A 20,566-nucleotide genomic window follows, 5' to 3' on the forward strand; every position below is an offset into this window, starting at 1 on the left:
CGCAGTTTCAAATGTTGGCAAACAAAGAAACAAATGCTAGGGACGCGATAAAATTAAACAAATGCTAGGGACGCGATAAAATTGTGCGATAAGCAGCCATGATTGGTTGAAATACGTCCTTTCGTACCGTTTTATTGGTCAAAAGTAGTATGACGTAGTAGGAGTGTAATAGTCAATATAAATATTAAACAATCTGACAGAAATCTTTCCTGGAGTACATTCCCATTTTATTCGTTTTAAATTAGTTATGTTATCAACGTATTAACAAATTCGGAAAAAAACGAGAATTCACAGACCTCTGAAGAGACTAGCAGATGGAATTTAATTCGAGACGTGAATTTAGTAGGGGATATTCTTTTTAATAATATACGTAGTTGTAGGAGAAGGACAAGATGAAAGAACATTTGGAAAATAGGGATTGGGAAAAATAAATAACGGAGGAGAATCTTTGGTGAATTTCTGTAAAAGAAATGCAATGATTGTTAGAAATACATTACTTCAACAACATAAACAATGAAGATTACATGGACACGCCCAAAGGACGAAAGCAGATATAAGATACACTATATACGGGTACAGGAAATATTCTGAAATTGCTTAAAAAACCCAAGACTCTACCAGGAGCGGATATTAACTCAGATCATGTCCTGCTGATGGGCATTGTAGATATTCGTCTGAAGAAGACAAGAGGAAGACAGGTGAACAAGAAATTCAACATGGAAAGATTTAAGAAAGAAGAGAAAAGAAGAAAATTTGAAGCACAATTTCAAGTGAAAGCCGCTTCATTAGAATCCACACAAGAGATTAGTAATGAGTACTGAACTCAAATAGAAAGCTATATGCAGACAACAGCAGAAAAAACAATAGGATACACAGAAGGTGTGAGAATTAAGAAACATTGGGTCACAGGGAAAATGTTGAAAAAGATGGAAGAAAGGAGAAAATAAAATGTAAAACCATCAACACAAAAGAAGGTAGAAGAAATTACAAGAAACTTAACAAACAACTGAGAAGAGAAAATTATAAGGCGAAGAAAGACTGAATGAACGAGAAATGTAAAGAAATAGAGAATCTAGAGAGAAAAGGAAGATATGATTTAATGTACCGCGAAATAAAATGATTGGGCTTCACAAATAAGAAGAAGAAATCCATGTAGTTAATAGAGCACGAAATCAGAAATGAAATAACAGACAAACTTGGAATACTAAACAGATGGACAAAATATGTAGAAGAGTTATATGAGACATGGAATCGTCCAGATAACTTAGCTATAGAAGACGAAAAAGAATGTTCTATTTCAAGGGAAGAAGTTGAACTAGCACTTTAGGAATTGAAGAATCAGAAAACAACATGAATTTATGAAATCGTCTTTGAATTAGCGAAATACTTGAGTGAAGATTAGAAGGAAATTCTATCATTATGCAACGAAATATATGAGAAAGACGAATAGCCTGAAAATTTTACGGAGGCAGTGTTGCTTTCAACACCGAAGAAAAATAATGCCAAGAAATATTACGAGTTTAGGACTATCAGCCTGATATCACACTCGACGAAGATTCTCCTGTGAATACTAAATCGACGTTTATATTATAAGATGGAAGAACAGCAGTTTGGCATCAGGAAAGGAAAAGGTACGAAAGATGCAATTGAAGTGCTACGAGAAGAATAAAGAAGTGTATGTACTGTAGTATTTGTGGACCTTGAAAAGGCTTTTGACAGAGTAGATTGGAATAAACTGGTAGGGATCCTAACAAAATTGGTGTGGATTGGAAAGAGACAAAGCTGTTCAGTAATCTTTATATTAAACGAGTCAAAGTTAGGAGAGGAGAATAAATGTCAGAAGGAAGTGAAATAGGGAGAGGAGTACAACAAGGATGCCCTTTATCACCTACCCTTTTCAACATTTCCTTGGATTTGGTGAACATAGGAGGGATGATAGTAGGAGAAAGAAGAATAAAGTACATAAGATTTCCGGATGACATGACGTTGTTAGCAGTAGAGGGTATGATACTAAGGTATATGCTGGAGTTAAGTGACACGTGCGAGCAGTATCGGATAAAGAAAAATACAAATAAGACGAAGATCATGGTCATAGGAAGAAAACTAAAAAAGGTAAACTTGCAAATTCTAAAGAGGCAGAAGAGCAAATGGACAGTTTCAAATAATTGGGAGTGTACTATAAGCAGTAATATGAGCTGCTCCCAGGAATCAAAAGGAGGATAGCATTGGCCAAGAAAACGTTTAATAGAAAAAGGAGCATTTTCTGCGGAACTCTGAAAAAAGAACCAAGAGACTAGTGAAGTGCTTTGTGTGGAGTGTGGCATTGTATGGTGCAGAAACATGGCATTACGGCGAAGTGAAGAGAAGCGAAAAGAAGCATTTTAAATGTGGATATGGAGTAAAATGGAACGTGTGAAGTCGATAGACAGAATAAGAAATGAAGCCGTGTTGGAAAGAGTGGGTGAAAAAACAATGATGCAGAAACTGATCAGAAAGAGAAAAAGGAATTGGTTAAGTCACTGGCTGAGAAGAAACTGCCTTCTGAAGGATGCACTGGGAAGATTGGTAAACAGGAGAAGAGTTTGGGGAAGAAGAAATTATCAGATGATAAACTAAATTATATATATATATATATATATATATATATATGCGGAGTGAAAGAGGAAGACAGAAAACAGGAAAGCAAATCAAGCTTCCAGGTATAACTCCCTGTAAAGTTAATTTGAATAATTTCGAGGGAAAAATTGTTCCGGGGCCGGGTATCGAACCCGAGACCTTTGGTTTAACGTACCAACGCTCTCCCAACTGAGCTACCCGGGAACTCTACCCGACACCGATCCAATTTTTCCCTCTATATCCACAGGCCCCGGAACAATTTTTCCCTCGAAATTATTCAAATTAACTTCACAGGGAGTTATACCTGGAAGCTTGATTTGCATAATACGTCACTGCATGTAACAGAAAACCACAATTTAAGTCACACAGAGTTAGTGTGCACACAATGTTGGTTGCTTGACGGTTGTCAGCCCACTTTGAGGTCTGTGGATATAGAGGGAAAAATTGGATCGGTGTCGGGTAGAGTTCTCGGGTAGCTCAGTTGGGAGAGCGTTGGTACGCTTAACCAAAGGTCCCGGGTTCGATACCCGGCCCCGGAACAATTTTTCCCTCGAAATTATTCAAATTATTCGAAAATAAGAAAGATTGTAGAAAGCTGGGTTTGCAGTCAAAGACCCGTCCTTGGATAGAACACTATAAATGAATGAATGAATTAATTAATATGAATGGAACGAAAACATAATATTAGATACGAAAATTATTAGATCACATTTAAATCCTGGAGGTTAGTCTGTCGTTCTCAATATGCAAGAGTGGAGGTCGTGAACTAATTGCGGGTGGCCTACGAATTAGGTCTACGTATACACGAAAGTTGGTAGGTCTGTAATTTAACCAGAAATTGATGACAGCATCATTATCACTATTATGATTCCTCTTGTTTTATATTATTTATTTATGAATTTGACTTGCTATACCTTCACTACTTTAATTTCTTATATGTAGAGCTGATTATCTTTCTTTGGAAATTATTTGATTTATTTTAAAATACTGTAATAATAATAATAATAATAATAATAATAATAATAATAATAATAATAATAATAATAATAATATTTTTCTTTAGTGATTTTTTTGCGAAATGTATTTCTTAAAATAAGAGCAACGGCCTCCTTCCACAATTTGTTTGGTGATTTCACCAGCACCTTTCATGAAGTTGACATTGGATAAATCCCGAAATTTAAATTGTATTTTATACATCATGCACATTTCATTTTTAATCAGTTACTAGTACTGCTTTTGTATCATTCACCCAAGCGTCCCCATCTAAGAGTGACGCACCAAAGCTGTGATTTATTTTGCCGCATTATGCATTGCCCTCGGTATACCATGTAAGTCTAAGTACGTAGCACCGCATGATGGTGATTAATGGAGCAATGGTGAGATGCCGGCGTGGGAAACGGAAGTGTCTCTCGAATATTTACTACCAAGCACCCTTTTCTGTCTACTATAATTTCTACTTGCACTCGCCGGGATTCGAACCCACATTACCAGCGTAGAAAGCCGACGCTTTAGCTCCTAATGAATATTCCTAGTAAAAATCTTAAATGATTTTCTTAAACGGTAGCATTTATACTTAAAATTCACCGGCTCTACTAATTGTAGGAAGAAAAGTGGAAACATACATTTTTCTAGAGAGGCTGGTTGTGTCTACTTCATTGTGATTACCAAAGGCATATTTCATGAAATTTTATGAAGATTACAAGACGATGATGATGATATCCATGATGATGACGAAGCTTCAACTATAAGACTGCCAGATTAGCCAATTTTATATGAGAAAGCAATTTGTAATTTTCCAATTTTAGTAGCAAACACGGCACACCCAAATCTGAACGCCCACAACTGCTCACATTATACTGTACTAAGCGTTTGCAATGCCTCATCACGCTGCTGTATGTAAACTGAAAAGAAAAAAAAAGCTAGGAAATTATACCGCTGAAGACAACGTAATTGGCAGTTCCAGAAAATGCTCACTACAGAATGGAGGGAAGCTCCCTTTATTTACTGATGGACACCCATTATCCAACAGCTTCGGGGTGGTTACGTAGAAAATGATTGACTAGAGCTTGTTCCCTGTTCCCGATCGACCGACACGCACCATCTGACACAAGTGAGTCAGTCGCGAGGCTGAAGAGGAGGTCCGGTCTGCCATCCCCTCATAACAAGATTGCTAAAGTAGAAGTTCGTTTTGCCTCGTGACAAATTTGGTCTAAGGAAAACTCATCAATTCATGAACGATCTGTAGTACAGCAGGAATAAATGCAGTAAATTTAGACTTGTGTTCTAAGAATGTTCTCACTTGTGATTCGGAGCCCCAAGTCCTTCCAGATTGGCAGACGCTGACAGACGGTTCATCCTGTGAATGCTTGCATCAAAACATACACTAATCACTATTAGTGAAAGTAACAGTAAGGATGTAATGAACTACAGTGTTGAGTTAAAACTCTCCAGAGCAGGGTATGAATTCCAACAAGAGCAAGTAAAAACTTCTGTGAAATAAAATTTGGTGTTAGGTTAGGGATTTTCAGTTCTACTTGTAATTTCAGATTTATAAAAAAAATTCGCAATCATCCTTTTTATTATGCGAAACTAACTCATCGTGAAATTCCCACACAAAACCACGTCAATGGCATTCTTACGTTTACAAATTACAGTAATACCTACAGCCAAAGCGTCATACACACACACATACGAATAGCGTAAAGTACATATCTCCAAACTTATACAGAAGGTACTAACAGTTTTCTGAACAGAAAAGATCAATGAAACTTTCTTCTTTTAATGTCACATTTGTATTGTTACTAGGAGCTACTAATTGGATCACCAATTTCATCTTCATTTTTAATACAGTATTTGGTCGAATTTTGTGTTTTTTACTCCTCCGAATATTTAAGACACATAGGCCTATCTGCAACATAAGCCTGGCAGACATTGGCGGGCTCGCCCTTACTACATCGAAATTATCATTGTTTGTAAGGTTGGAAAAACTGCGTAGCCTTTGACAGGTTCATAAAGTTAATATTACTCCGTACGAGAAGGGCGCCTGAAGGCGCACACCATTCATAGTCTCTGTGTTGTTGTAACCACACAGTCGAGTACAAACGTAGTGAGGAATTACGTGTGTTTATGGACATTGTAATAGTTTATTATGAGTAATAGTGACAGTGCTTATCAACCAGGCATATCTGGTTATTATTGGAAACGTCAGAGGCATGTCGAAAAATGGAAAAACGTACAAGCTGAGATTAAAAGAAGCAAAGGTGAAACGTACATTAGTACGAAAAGTAGCAGTGACCGACTCAGAGAATCATCTTCATGAAGATGATGTAATGGATTATTAGCGCCTCTGTTCCCAGAACAAGTGAGACCACTTTTGGTAGCAAGGGTAATAACATTTTTACTTTATTTTATTTATTTATCTAACCTGTTAGAGATAAGGCCACAGGCCTTCTCTTCCCCTTTACCAGGGGACATGACAGGCATCTACTTTTGTTTTGTTTATTAATAATATCAGACACTTTGTAAATGTCATATCACAGTGCGATTGTGTTATTTATTATTATTATTATTGTTATTATTATTATTATTATTATTATTATTATTATTATTATTATTATTATTAATGTCTGCCTCTATTTAGTTCATTCTACACTCTTTGCTTTTTCTAATATACTGTTTTCAAATTATTCCAATAATATTGATGAATTCATAATGTGATCTATGATCACTATTAAATTGGAATATTAAATTGGACATTTAATTGCAATTTTCAATAAAGGTATTCGTTAAGTGTACAAAATAATTATCGTTATTTACAGACGTGTCCTTCGCGGATTCGCCCTTATCTCGTTTAAAGGTAAAATACTTTGAACATCGATTATCTCTACAGGTACATTTAGCGGGTTCGCCTTTCTCTTACGGAACGCCTCATATAAACTTTTTTTTTTTCAAAAACCTTAATTAAAGATAAATTACTTATCATTTTGCATTATTGTGTCAGTAATCAAAAACATTTTTACACAAATATTTGATAGCGTTTCTTAAATTTAGAAGACATCTCCATCAATTACTCCTCAAAAAGTAACAGGAGCCCAACCATCAAACATAAAGAAAAACAATCATCATATTCGCGATTCTTGTTATATTTTATTATTATTATTATTATTATTATTATTATTATTATTATTATTATTATTATTATTATTACTATTATTATTATACGCAGTAGTCTATTCCGTAACAAATACAAGATTTACTATATGTTTTTGAATGTTGAAGTCAACAGTCCATAGGAGCATTATTAGTTTTGCAAATTATTTCGAAATGTTCCTTCTCTTGAACTAATAAGGATGTGGCAACTCATGTAAATATCATGATAGACGAGCAGCTTCAAATTGTCAAGAGCGATACATGATACTGTAGTTCAGTGCCGAACAAGCCCCACTTAATGCATGACAAGGCAGAGGACGGTTCGTTAGCGCAGATATTGGAGGACGAAATTCTTGAGGGAGGTGATCGACGTGCCGCATGACAAGACAGCGGACACCGAATCTATGACTCCGTGTCAATTATGTGAAGGCTGCAACCTGTCATTGCAACAAGATGTCAGAAACGTACAGCAGGTCTAGTCTGTTCTGCTTACAGAGGCCACCATAGAACATAACAAATCTATAATCGGTAATTCAAAATGAGGAGTTTATTTATGATAATTCCAGAGGTGAATGGATGGATGGACACAGATAGGTATACACAGGGTAGACAGGCAGGCATGTAGCCGTGTGGATAGGTAGATAGATGTGGATTTATCCAGCAATTATACATACAAATTAATCCAGTGCACGGGTCTTTTAACCGTACGTCCTTTGCAAATATATATATATATATATATATATATATATATACTTTGAAGGTTGCGTACCACTCACAGCTATGATTAAATCCAACCACTTTCCATAAAACACACAAATTAATATGCAAATGGTAGGGGAGTTAGGCCTAAAATGACATACTTGTGTAAAATGACATACTATGTGTTTTGTGAAAACACTGTAAGCTGAGTTTGAATTTACAGCTTTATATTGCACAGAAGCTGGAAACAGTGGTTACATCCAAGTTTTAGCAAGCGAAGGCGCTTTTTGTTGAAGCAGATGCAACTAAAGGAAAAAAGTGCAAGACGATATAATATTGTTGATGTATGTTATGTATTTTTTGTCCCTTTAAGCTTCAGACATTAGTGAAATAATGTTCATGACTCATAACGTGAATATTTCCCTCTATAAAAAGCATTACAATATCCATATTCATAAAGAGGTTAGGTCGTACTAACACTGCTTCTTATTTTTCTTCATTCCGGGTAAAATGACATACTACCTATTTGGCTAAAATGACATACTATGTCATTTTATCCAAACGAATGTTTCTGACTAGGAATGAGAAGACATATATTATGGGCGATAGCGATTTGCAAAATTGGTGTCAAATTTGTTTACAATGGCTGATTAGTGACTACTTCTGTGAAAGTATGTAGTATATAGTGGCATCTCTCTCATTTCTCGACTGAATTTTCGTAAAGCTAACTGATTTTAAAATGGGTGAGATGGGGATTTCTTTAAAATATATAAAACCTTAAAGTTTCTAAAATAAATATATTTTCAATATTTATATGCATTGAATTTTGTTACTCTGATTTATCCTCTTATGAATGAGCTAGACTTGGCGAGTCTGAAGTTTACTTGCACCTACTTCACCAAAAAGCGCTTTTGTGGAAAACATTGTAGATGAGTTTGGATTTACAGCTCTATAGTGCACAGAAGTTGGCAACAATGATTACATGTCATGTTAGCCTTCCCTCGTCACTGCACCCACCGACTCCAGCCACTTGATGTCTCTTTCTTCGGGCCTTTAAAACATATGATCAGGCCGTTACAACGTGGCTGAAGAACCATCCTGGATGGGTGATTACACAGTTTCAAATTTCGGACTTATTTTCTGAAATCTATGGAAAAGCCGCAACCATCTCCAATGCATTGGGTGGATTTTCTTCAACAGGAATTTGTCCACTCAATTCGGACATATTTCCTGATCACTTATTTAGTCCTGCAGCGCCCACAGACAGACCTCTAACGAATGCAAACCCTACAGATAGGCCAAAGGATGCAACACAGAAGAGCAGTTCAACAACAAGAAATGCAAAAGAACATATGATAGAGCCATCACCAACAACTGCTCCAGCAGCGGAAACGTCACAAACGAGGCCTTCACCTCATGTGACACAGCAAGAGATCTCCTCGATTCCCTCTGGCATTAGATCTGTGGCGAGAAGAAAGAGAACACATGAAGGGTCCCAAATCGAGCAGCTTTCTTTTATTAACCAATTAAAATTAAAGGAAACTGAAAGAAGAGCTGTAAAGGAAAGGCGTTCAGCAAACAGAGGAAAACCACAGATTCAGTTTGAGCCAAGCAACGGGGACCAAGATTAAGAGAGTGACTTCGATGGAGATGTTGAGAACGATGCACCTTGTCTTTACTGCAATGAATTTTACAGCCAATATAAACCAGAAGAAACATGGCTGCAGTGCAAGAAATGTTTCTCATGGGCACACAGTGAATGTGCAAGCGTATCTAAGAGAAAAAAAAATTATTTTTGAACTATGTAAAAATTGACTTAAATGTGTCATTTTATCCTAGTAACTTGGCTAAAACGACACAGTTTGTCTATTTTCAAACATACCTTTCAGTTAAAGATTGTCAGTATTTTCCACTTTCTGTTGATCTTAATATATGTGTTATGTTGTAGTATCAGATATATATAATTGACCAAAACAAATTTGGTAAGAATACATATTTTTTCAAGATTTCCTTAAGGTATGTCATTTTAGGCCTAGTTCCCCTACATACGAAGCACATTATATCATATATACTAACCTAACTTATTATAGGTTACTCGTTACGTCTCGTGAAACCAATGCAAGCTTGCGCCGTAGCTCATAGTAAGAACTTTATGGTGGGAGTAAGCGAGTCGATTTTTTTTATTTTAGTTGGTTATTTAACGACGCTGTATCAACTACTAGGTTATTTAGCGTCGATGAGATTGGTGATAGCAAGATGATATTTGGCTGAGGATTCGCCATAGATTGCTTTGCATTCACATTATGGTTGGAGAAAACCTCGGAAAAACCCAACCAGGTAATCAGCCCAAACGGGGATCGAACCCGCACCCGAGCCCAACTTCAGACCGGCAGGCAAGCATCTTAACCGACTGATCCACGCCGGTGGCTAAGCGAGTCGAAGCGTAGCGAGGAGCTTCTCAGTCCATGTTTTCCTTCCCCTCACGCGCAGGTAGGTTTCACGAGATAACGAATGGCCTATAACGGACATAAAAGTGTATAATTTAATAGTTAGCATTATCCCTTCCTCATTTCGTTTCATATAAACTGCAACAGCTGAGATAGTAAGTAAAAGTGGCGGACGGTGGTTTGAAATTTGAGGAGATCAAGATGTGACTGATGATATATTTCATTTTATATCTTACAAAATTAGGGCCTGTCATCTACCTTATTACTAGAAACGAGAATTTCATGCACTATAAAATCCCAAAATATGCATGCATTTATGCACTATCAAACTATGAAACATGCACGATCAAGCGAAAAATATATTAAAATATACACTTTCATGTTTGTTCCAAATTTCTTATTTCACTTTACTTCATTTCACTTTTTTTTTGCACAGTTAACAACATAATTTCCAAATTGGTTTGTGAGGTTCCTGCGCTTGTCAGTCAATATGTTTTTGTAGGCAGAGAATGACCTCCCTACATCGCAAGAGGTTATGGATTCAAATTTGAATGAACCTTTTTCTGTTATTTATTTTTCTTCTTTCCCTTTTCAATCCTGATTCCTGAAGTTAAAATAAGGGACACAAAGATGTAGAAATTGAGGTGTCCACTCAAAACCATTAAAACATGCACTTAAACTGAATATAATGTATATTATATGCATGACTAAGCTAAAAATTGCTTAAATATGCATTATGCATGTTTTTATCCCCAAAAAGGCCAAAACATGCAAATATGCACGAAAAAGTATACATATTTGGAACCGGAAAATAATTAAATGAATAAGTACTAAGTTTCAGCTGTGATCTATATTGCTATAAAAACATGCATTTGCATAGAATTTTCGTCTCTACTTATTACTATTACATACTTGTACTGCAAATTCACTCGACGATCCTCTTCCTACGCAAACCGACTAATTAGGTCACAACATTTTGAACATCTACTGCTAGAAAAACTAGAAACAAATCTGCATTCATTTCTAAACTGACACTATATTTAATATAGGGACTAATGGCGGGCTTATGTTAGGGCGGCAATGAACCTCCGGGTTCCTTAAAAGTCATAAGTAAGTATAAATAAAGTTATCTCGTAACACAAAAGAAAAAAAAAATATAAGAGGAGCACCCACAAACAAGAGAAAAAATCTGCCAATATTAAACAAAACTTTTACGAGGGGAAGAGAAAACTAAAAATACGAGTGCATGAGACGATTTTCTGAAGTCAACAAGAACGAAAGAGAGAGAGAGAGGGAGAAAGAGAGAGAGCTTGCCATTACAACCGAACATAGCCGAAAACAGCAGAGACTAGCGGTACACTTGTCAGCGATGAGTATGATTTCTCCAAATTCCCCTCCTCCCGTGGATTCTGGTCAGTTTAAACACTCCGCTAACCAGCTGTCTTATAGGTTGAACTGCTGTTGTCATGGCTATCGAGGAGGAGAGTCTTATAGTTGTCTCCGCTGTCCCGTTCTCACAGGGACATTCCAGGCTGCTCGATGCCGATTGTACAAGTTACAGCGCCAGTACGAATTATTTGTACTATCTATAGCGAACGGGCATGTGGTCGGCTTGACGTAACTTACATCTTAGTCGTATTGAACAGTAAAATTTTATTAATATGAAAGGAAAAAAGTCCGTCATTTGCTATAAATTATCTATGATCTTACTTCAGCTGGAATTAAAACTGTCATATTGTATTGTAACAAAATTTTAGGAGAGGCACGACCTCCCTTGCCTTCCTTGAAAATCCTCCGCTACTAAGTAATTATATATCCAGGATGAACCATAAGTAATTTAATTAATTTCAGGGAGTTATTCTTTGAGATATTTCAAACAAAAACTTCAATACGATTTTGCTCTTATTTGCTTCCTTTCCGAGACAAATATGGTTTTACATTAAACATCTGACAATGTAGTTTGGGAAAGCCGTTGATTTAATTCCCAGTAAGCTCACTCAATTTAAGATAGAAGTGTATTATGATAATAAATTATTTAAAGAATTTTAGTTTTATCCTTTAACTATGCAGAAATTTGATCCGAACAAATTTTACATTGTAAAATTCCTTTGCTGAACGAAAGTTTATATATTTTTGTTTTTATTTTTGCTCGTGTAAAGGACAAAACTAAAATTCTTTAAATCATCTATCATCATACTACACTGTTCTCTTCAATTGACTGAGGATAGTCGGAATTCAATCAAGGGCTTTCTCAAAACACGCTATGAAATGTTTCATATAAAACAATTTTTATTTCGAAAAGGAAAAAAAAGGGCAAATTTGTACTAAACCTTTTTTTAATATCTCAAAGAATAACCTCTTGAAATTAATGGAATTACTTCCTGTTCACGCTGTATTTGGTAGTAGAAAGGTAGACAGATACAGCCTACAGGTAGACGTGTCTATAGATAGGAAGAAAGCTAGATATGTATATAAACAGGTAGGTACGAAGATAGGTAGAAAGTATATTTTGAATCCTTTGCAATAATATTTTCTGCTTTCAAAATATTTTTTCTAGTTGTAGAGTCAAAGGTTTCTGCCGGATTTTTGTAGTATAATGAAGAGATTTAGGAGAACTTCATACCAATGGTAGACATAATAGTGGAGCAGTGGATGATTTCCTAGGACATGGACTCCGTGTTATTTTATTCAGTAAACGATAATTGTACTGCACTGTTCAACACTGTAGATATCATAAAAATTAATGGGTAAGTGGGCCTCATTTTTTGCGATTTCAAAAAGACATGCGCTGACTTCTATAGTCCCTCCTCTTCCATTACATTCTGACGAAAACAGACTTCGTAATTTCTCTACTTTTAATTCTGTAAAAATCCTTGAATCGTGATAGCTTGAAATATAGTAATTGCTCCTTCAGAGTGGATTTATTTTTTTTTAATATCCAAATGCCATAGATTCACATTTTCATGATTTAATCCCACAAATGTGTACTCAACTGATTTTCTTTTGCATTTCCTAGCTCTACTTTTAATTGATACTGTTGCCTTTGGAAGTAACTAACCGAAAACTTCCACGGATTATGGTTAACTAATAGGCTTACTGTTATTTTACATACGCCAAAATCTTACTGCTTTGTTTTCGTAATCATTATTGATATTCAAAAATTTTTATCGTAACTTGATGCGAAGAGATTAACACAAAATATCTTACGTTCTATTCGTAATTTTTTGATGGGAAAAAGAGTAAGGTAAATTGCAGAGTGTTGAGAGAGAGAATACTTAAAAACTTCCATTCTCTGAATTTGGCCACTCCAGTCTTCGCTTAAGATCGAACTCGAGATCGTGGAATGATAACACCACATTCTAGGGCAGAGATTCTGGCTCTGGAGAGTTTCAAAGTCATACTCCAAAGCAAACAAATCGAGGGCTCCTGAGGATTTCTAAATGTCTGCATTCAAGTTATCTTTTTTATTTCCATAATTACCTTAATTTCACCACGCAGTGTTATGACTGAAGTAAGAACACAGTAAAAACATCTCCAAATACATTAGAGAGTGGAATACGCTTCACTTACATTACTGAGATCTACTGAGTAAGACATCACCTAAGTGCTAGGCGGCAATAGTACGAGCGGCACAAATTTGACTCCTGTTTCTAAATTCCTTTGTCAACCGCCTTGCAGCGTATATTGTAATTATTCGTCATTTGCAAGCGTGTACGCACGTTTGTGTGTATGTGGGAAGGGGCGCTGGAAGCTCCGAGCCCCGAAATTTAATCATCTTAGTTCTCAGCAGCCTCCCCTGCCAATTACAAGACATGCAACCCTCACCACATCCCTCCAGAAGACACTTTGTTTCCGGAATGTATTCCTCATCCCTCGGGCTTCTTAACTATGGGAAATAAACGGTGTCATACAAATTTTATATAGCACCTACTTTCTCAACACACTTTTCATCCAACTAAATATTAACCAAAATATCGAGGTTTGTAATAATTTCATTAAAGAAATGCTCATTAGTAATATTAAGCATAATATTAGTGTTGAATTTAAAGTCACTTTAAATGAACATATTCTACTGCACGTGCCAGCAGCGAGATAAGATATTGATCTTAATAGCGAAGTATAGTGCTTGATCTGTGACATCGGGTTGGGAATATAATAATAACAATGGCATTAGTATTGCTAGTAAGAATGTAATGTATAACTGTTATGATTATTGTTACTACTGTTAATGTGTTTTGCTCCTACTGAAGAAAGGGAGTTATTTATTTGTATTCCTTTAGAATTGATAATACATTATTTTCAACTAACGAAACTTAATTAACTAGAAATCACTTTTTCAATAATTTAGAACAGACGTGACTAAATATATGTGCTGAAACGTGTTTAACAGTAAAGATCTTCAAATACAGTTTTAATATATTTCAACAAGTAATTCTCTCTGATTGAGATTCTGGCTGATATGTACGTTCATTATCAGGCAGTACAGCTCACTTGACTATATGTGTTTGTATAATCTGAAGTCTGATTAGTGTAATATGTTAAGCTTGCCAGTCAGCGATGTATGCAATGGAGGGGGAAAGGAAATGGCCATCCTACCCCATTATCTCCTGGCTTTGTTGCCTCATAAGTGATGTTTTATTGGTGTCACTTATAAGGTCGAAACTTGTCTTCGGAGAGTTGCCTAAGCAACAAAAACAATCAATAAAGTTTCGATCATTCTGCGGTCCAACAGATTCTGCCTTGCTACTTTTCTGTTATGAACTACATTTCTCGATTTTTTAGCAAACTAACCAAATTCAGCAGCATAGTCAATAAGAAAATACGATAGAGAACTTGGAGACAATTCCGGAATATACAAAAGTAGAAGACTGGTGTTGAAGAGGGATTGACAACTGAATAAGATATTTGAGTTTTCAGAGAAGGATATTGAAAGATACTGACTAGTCAGGAGGATATAACAGACACAATGACGAAAGTACATAAATACATCTCTCAATAGGGTCTGTATTATACATAGTTTGTATCTATGTTTAAGAGTACAGTGGATCTCTGCGAGCAACTAGGTCTATTCTGCCCTGCTAAAGAGGTCGTATTTGCAGAAATTGTGTTTTTTAATTAAAATATGTATGTGTTTGTCTAACATAAGTCAGTTTTTGCGGATACATTAAATTTAAGTTATATTTCAACTTTGTTGCTTAGTAATATAAATCAAAATGTTTCCTGCTTAGTAATATGAATCAAAACGTTTCCTTTAAGCACATATACCTCTTAACACAAAAACATAATTTTTGAGGGTGTGACCTTTTACTTTAGCAGGGCAATATTATTCTGCGTACAACTCATAGAAGGCAAATATGAGATGAGCGAATTACCTTACTGGCGACATTTTAGCAACGGATATACCGTGAAGACACACAGGTGGATCGCTATCATCAAGTCACAGAGATCGTCCCAAATACGAGTACTGCACTATCCAAGCAGTCCAAATGAATTTATCTAATGTTCTTAGGTCAATGAAATTAATTAAGTCAATCTGCTAGATCAGTAATGCATATTAAAGTGACATCAAAAACTTTTTCCTTGCATTTTTAACTATGTCCTGATTGTACCTATGTAATGTAAAATATTGCCATGGCAACTAAAACTTATCATTAAGTAAAGCCTGCATGGTAAAGTAAAACAAAAAAAGCTACAATAAAAATGTAAGGAAAAAGTTTTTAATGTCACTGTACATAATAACTAAATTGAATTTAGCCTATATCATTTGGCTATTTTACTTGGGTATTTAGGTCCTTTATAGAACAGGAGGGGTAACATTAGTAGCAAAAGAACTAGCTAGATATAGAATAGACTTTGTGGGAGTACAAGAGGTTAGGTTAGATGGGAATGGCATATCACAAATAGGAGATTACTTGTTGTATTATGGGGAAGGAAACAATAATCACCAATTAGGAACAGGATTCTTTGTACATAAAAGAATAAAATCAGCAGTAAAAAAGGTCGAATTTATCAGTGACAGGTTATCATATTTAGTACTTAAGGGTAGATGGTGCGACATCATAGTTATAAATGCTCACGCCCCTACAGAAGAGAAAGACGACTATATAAAGGATAGCTTCTATGAGGAATTGGAACATACTTTTGATCAGTTCCCTAGATATCATATGAAAATTTTATTGGGGGATTTCAACGCTAAAGTAGGACGGGAGGATATTTTTAGACCAACTATTGGAAAAGAGAGCCTACACGCAATTAGTAGTGACAATGGAGTTAGATTAGTCAACTTTGCCACATCGAAAAATTTAATTGTCAAAAGTACAACATTCCCCCATAAGGATATACATAAATATACTTGGACTTCTCCAGATGGATTGACACACAACCAAATAGATCACGTCTTGATAGATAAACGGAGACATACTAGTATAGTAGATATTCGAACTTTCAGAGGTGCAGACTGTAATTCTGACCATTATTTGGTGATTGGAGAATTAAGAGAAAGATTATCAGTAGCCAAGCGAGTAGAGCAACAAGTTAATATTACTAAATTCAATATTTTGAAATTAAAGGACGAGGAAGCTAAGCAAAATTATCAGGTCGAAATTTCGAATAGGTTTGCCACTTTAGAAAGTTCCGACGAAGTTGAGAAAGAATTAGATGTTAATAGCGTGTGGGAAAATATCAGAGATAGTATCAAAATTGCAGCTGAGCAGAGCATAGGTTATTATGAAACTAAGAAAAAGAAACCGTGGTTTGATGAAGATTGTTGCATGGTAGTAGAAAGAAGGAAACAGGCAAAATTGAAATTCTTACAGGATCCAGTTGAGGAGAATAGAGATAATTATTTCAATGAAAGACGGGAAGCAAGTCGTACACTTAGGAATAAAAAGAGAGGTTACTTGAAGGAAAAACTGAATGAGGTAGAAACAAATAGTAAGAATAAAAACATTCGAGATTTATATAAGGGTATAAAGGAATTTAAGAACGGATATCAGTCAAGGGTAAACGTGATCAAGGATGAGAATGGTGACTTGCTTGCAGACTCTTCATCAATCCTAAACAGATGGAAAAACTATTTTGCGCAACTACTAAATGTACATAGGCCAAATAGAAATGATCGGGACGATATTGAAATACAAACTGCTGAGCCATTTATACCCGAACCCACGATTTCAGAAGTCGAAATTGCGATAGAAAATCTGAAAAAGTACAAGTCTCCAGGTATCGATCAAATTCCAGCAGAATTAATACAAGAGGGTGGAAGTGCATTATATAGCGAAATTTATAAACTTGTACTTGCTATTTGGGAAAAGGAAATTGTACCAGAACAATGGAAGGAGTCCATAATTGTACCTATTTTTAAAAAGGGGGACAAAACGAACTGTGGTAACTTTCGAGGAATATCACTTTTGTTGACGTCGTACAAAATTTTGTCCAATATTCTTTTGAGGAGATTAACTCCGTACGTAGATGAAATTATTGGGGATCATCAGTGCGGTTTTCGGCGTAATAGATCGACTATTGATCAGATTTTTTGTATTCGGCAGATAATGGAGAAAAAATGGGAGTATAAGGGTACAGTACATCAGTTATTCATAGATTTCAAAAAGGCATATGACTCGGTTAAGAGGGAAGTATTATATGATATTCTTATTGAATTTGGTATTCCCAAGAAACTAGTTCGATTAATTAAAATGTGTCTCAGTGAAACATACAGCAGAGTCCGTATAGGTCAGTTTCTATCTGATCCTTTTCCAATTCACTGCGGGCTAAAGCAGGGAGATGCACTATCACCTTTACTTTTTAACTTCGCTTTAGAATATGCCATTAGGAAAGTTCAGGATAACAGGCAGGGTTTGGAATTGAACGGGCTACATCAGCTTCTTGTCTATGCAGATGACGTGAATATGTTAGGAGAAAATACACAAACGGTTAGGGAAAACACGGAAATTTTACTTGAAGCAAGTAAAGCGATCGGTTTGGAAGTAAATCCCGAAAAGACAAAGTATATGATTATGTCTCGTGACGGGAATATTGTACGAAATGGAAATATAAATATTGGAGATTTATCCTTCGAAGAGGTGGAAAAATTCAAATATCTTGGAGCAACAGTAACAAATGTAAATGACACTCGGGAGGAAATTAAACGCAGAATAAATATGGGAAATGCCTGTTATTATTCGGTTGAGAAGCTCTTATCATCCAGTCTGCTGTCCAAAAATCTGAAAGTTAGAATTTATAAAACAGTTATATTACCGGTTGTTCTATATGGCTGTGAAACTTGGACTCTCACTCTGAGAGAGGAACATAGGTTAAGGGTGTTTGAGAATAAGGTGCTTAGGAAAATATTTGGGGCTAAGCGGGATGAAGTTACAGGAGAATGGAGAAAGTTACACAACACAGAACTGCACGCATTGTATTCTTCACCTGACATAATTAGGAACTTGAAATCCAGACGTTTGAGATGGGCAGGGCATGTAGCACGTATGGGCGAATCCAGAAATGCATATAGAGTGTTAGTTGGGAGACCGGAGGGAAAAAGACCTTTAGGGAGGCCGAGACGTAGATGGGAGGATAATATTAAAATGGATTTGAGGGAGGTGGGGTATGATGATAGAGACTGGATTAATCTTGCTCAGGATAGGGACCGCTGGCGGGCTTATGTGAGGGCGGCAATGAACCTTCGGGTTCCTTAAAAGCCATTTGTAAGTAAGTAAGTAAGTATTTAGGTAAATTTATCCATTTCACGCATGTCCTTCAAGCATATATAACATTTCAGTTGGGTCAGACATAATATATAATTCAAGTGAATTAGCCACTTGACCTCAATCAATTAAGTAGAATCAGTCATGGACTTAAATCGGTTGAGTATATTTGGTCACTATATTTTAATTCGCCAGCCATTTTACTTCAGTCAGCCAAGTAGAATCAGTTATTGGATTTTAGTCAGTGAAGTGGATGTAGTCAGCTTATGGGAAGCTATTTGATTTATGTCAATGAAATGAAGTGAAAATTTTGACTTGAGCGACTCAAGTTTATTATGCCACTTATAAAGATTTCAATGAGCTGTATTTCATTTCCTCCCTCTTCCTCCTTATGTCCGTTAATTGGAAAATATAACTTAATTATATAAGTGAGTTTATTTAAATGATTTTAATTAAGGATTATTTTAGACTAAATTTTAAATATTTTCTGTTTGCAATGAAATTAATTCTTTTACATGTATTATCCAAGTGAATTTTCAGATTTTATCTCGGCAAATAACATTATTTTCAGTTTTCTGGAGATCCTATTCTCTAAGATTACTACCTTCATTCCTTCCCAGTTCACACACAGATGAAAGTCGAACGATTCTTTAAAAAATGTTGTATCCTCGTGTCCTTTATAATCCATCAGTACAGTAATGTTAACAGTTAAATGAAAACTATCTTGAAGTTAAATACCGGTATTTAAAAGATATAAAGCGAGAAATGCGTTCGTTCTTTTCATTATGTACCCATATAAGTGTCAGAATAACTAAAACAGATATGTGATCATAATAAAGTCAATGTAAGAAATATGTCACACCTTTAAAGATATAATTGCCTACAGGCGATACACGTTGACGTATTATATTTTAGACCAGTTGTCGTAGGTGCATATGATAAACCGTGGATAGATCCTTGGAGAATAAACGGGTGTGATACAAGGATAAGCAGAACACAATTGGAGGGTGAGACGCTACTACTCCTTCCAGCAAGGTAATAGAGAGAACTGCCTTCCTTCCGACTATAAACTCTCAAATCAAAGACGGTTTCCCCCCTTTGAGTGGATCTCCCTTTCCCATAAATCACGATTACCTCGATGAGATTTGTGGCAGTAAATACATCAGTGAACAGGATTCTCGGAATTGCCTCTCTCCATTCTCTCATCTCAACTGTTTCGAGTCTGCAGCAATCACTGAGTTCGAGTTTCAAGTCTGTATTGAATAATCTCTCATATTTTAACCGAGACTTGGAATTTGGAGAATTTCTTCAAACGTCAACTAACTTCATTTCATGACACCTGTTTAAGAAAAATGCACTGAAAATAAATTTCAGGTATTATAGGTTTTTTTGTCATAATATATAACACTGAAGAAGGAAAATAATCAGTGGATCTATATTAAATACAACTGAATTTGGTTATAGGGACTACTGTTAATCGGTTACAGCTATAGTATTAAGAAGTATGGTTTTGATCAGCATTAAAGAAATGCGATTTATTATATTTTTAACGACACATATCGGATGTACAGTTATACAACAGTCTAGTATATACAGTCACGAAGCTTGAGTTGTGAGGGTGCTAGGAACAATAGACTGTGCCGGTACTATTTCGCATTGTCTGTAATGAGGCGATATTAGCGATCCTAGTGATTAGCAACTATCTATAGATGCATATTTACTACGTATTGAGCTTCGTGAATGTATATACTAGACTCCCTGAAGTAGCTCATAAATTCAATTTACACGTTAATTATTCAATTTCCAGCTGCGAACTCTACGCCATATAGCCTACCTACCGATCACTGCTCCTCATCGCGTCATCTAATCACAACTCATATGTAATATTTTCAAATTCTCTAAGCACTCTACAATGCCTCCAAAATCATATGGGAACATCACTGGAACCAA

Source organism: Periplaneta americana, chromosome 2 (assembly GCF_040183065.1).
Source record: "Periplaneta americana isolate PAMFEO1 chromosome 2, P.americana_PAMFEO1_priV1, whole genome shotgun sequence".
Lineage (NCBI taxonomy): Eukaryota > Metazoa > Arthropoda > Insecta > Blattodea > Blattidae > Periplaneta > Periplaneta americana.